The sequence below is a fragment of the Lygodium microphyllum genome, unplaced genomic scaffold (assembly GCF_053477565.2).
Source record: "Lygodium microphyllum isolate KBCC unplaced genomic scaffold, Lygodium_microphyllum_v1.1.10 scaffold_297, whole genome shotgun sequence".
Classification (NCBI taxonomy): domain Eukaryota; kingdom Viridiplantae; phylum Streptophyta; class Polypodiopsida; order Schizaeales; family Lygodiaceae; genus Lygodium; species Lygodium microphyllum.
In genome coordinates, this window is record NW_028229778.1 from 71,556 (window position 1) to 73,332 (window position 1,777).

The 1,777-nt window shown below is 59.5% G+C and overlaps 1 pseudogene; it reads right to left on the reverse strand.

The window, feature by feature from the left end:
• Positions 1-459: 459 nt before the first annotated feature.
• On the reverse strand, positions 460-1,555 carry LOC148008153 (abscisic acid receptor PYL11 pseudogene; annotated as a pseudogene).
• Between the last annotated feature and the right edge of the window lie 222 nt (positions 1,556-1,777).

The following is a 1,777-nucleotide window of genomic DNA, read 5'->3' on the forward strand; positions in this document are numbered from 1 at the left end:
GTGGTGGTGGTGACCGCGTAAAAGAAGAGATGGAGCGAAGAAGTAGCCATGACAGCGGCTGGAGTCCTGCTGCGAGGATGCACAAAGGAATTGGCGATGGGGAAAGCCAAGAAAGGTTGGGGGGATCTTTCCAGCTAAAAAAAAAAAAAGAGACGCGGGGGGGGAAAGATATTTTTCTGTGTTTCTGTCACAGTGGAAGAAGATATCCACAGAGAGAGAGAGAGAGAGAGAGAGAGAGAGAGAGAGAGATGGAGGCGGAGACAGAGACGTATATGATAATGCAAGAAGACATCCACCGGGGAGAGAGAGAGAGAGAGAGAGAGAGAGAGAGAGAGAGAGAGAGGGATGTACACAGAGCCCATCAAAGAGATATGATAGTGGAAGAAGACATCCACCCGGGCGGCGCCGGGCGGGGGGTGGGGGGGGGGGGGGGAGAGATCTCTTCAAGTATACCTAAAATTCTGTGAGAGCAGAATTAGAAGAAGGATCGAAGACGGCTCCATTACCTCTCTTTCGACGGCAATCCCAGCCGTCCATCCGTCGGATGAACAAGATGGGTAATTGGCGGCTAGAGAGGGTGACGGGGCCAAACCGCAGCCGTTCATTCCGGAGCGGAGGGCGGCGGCAACGGCGAGGATACCCCCGAGAGCAGAGGAGGCGCCGCCGCCGCCGCCTCCGCCTCCGCCTCCGCGTGGCGGGCGACGCGCTCGGACACGTGGGCGAGGGACTGGAGGTTGCAGCGGACGACGGTGTCGACGAAGGTGCGGGTGTCGGAGGGGGTGTTGCCGTCGGGGACGTCGACGACGTACGACTCGACAACGAGGGTGACGTGCCCGCCGCCGCCCAGTGGGGTGAGGGAGGTGGTGGAGCGGTAGTTGTGGAGGCGGTGCTGGCCGCCCAGCACGCGGAAGGCGAGCACGTGGCGAGCGTCGTCCAGGACGTCGAGGCGCTCGCGGCTGCTGGCGGCGGGCAGGCCAGAGACGACGCGGACCTCGCGGACGCTGCCGACTCCGCGGCCGTCGCCTTCCTTGACCTCGCAGCTGCGGATGAAGTGCTTGTAGGCCTGGGGGCGGTCGAAGCGGCGGAGCACCGCCCAGACCGCCTCCACGGGCGCCCGCACCCGCTGCACCACCGCCGACACGCACTGCCCCGCCCCCGGGGCCAACCCGTGGTGCCGCCTCAGCGCCTCCTCCACGCTTGCGTACTCCTCCTCGGTCAGCTGCTCCGCTGCCAGCTCGCATGCCCCCCTCCGCCCCTCCCCTTCCCCTTCCTTGCTCGTCCTCTCATCTTCCTCCATATTCATTCTATTTTACCCACCACAGAATAGGAGACTACTACGGATCCTGCTGCCTGCCTGCCTGCCTGCCTGCTTAACCTACCTGGCTACATACATACATCGACGTAAGAACACTCGAACCGTCTCCCTTTGCCTTTTAAGGGAAGACCTTAAACCTTATACTGCCCTTGGATACTGCCCTTGGGGTGCTCCTTTTATACATTGTAAGCCCCCTCCCTCATTTACAAAAATCCTAAGTCCATAGCTACTTTAAAGTACTTGGGTAAGGGGGCAAGGGTGTCACCAAAATGCCCCCTCCCCGCCCCGGCACGAGAGAGTCAGGAGCTACTTTACACTTGGTAAGGGAGCCAATAGAGTGCTACCGAAATTGCCCCCCAAACCCCTACCCAACCAATTTGTCCGCTTTGATTGGGCAAATTAGCGACTGTGGGCAGCCCCTCAGCATGGAAAAAAAAAAGAGATGCAATTCAAACTTTAAAA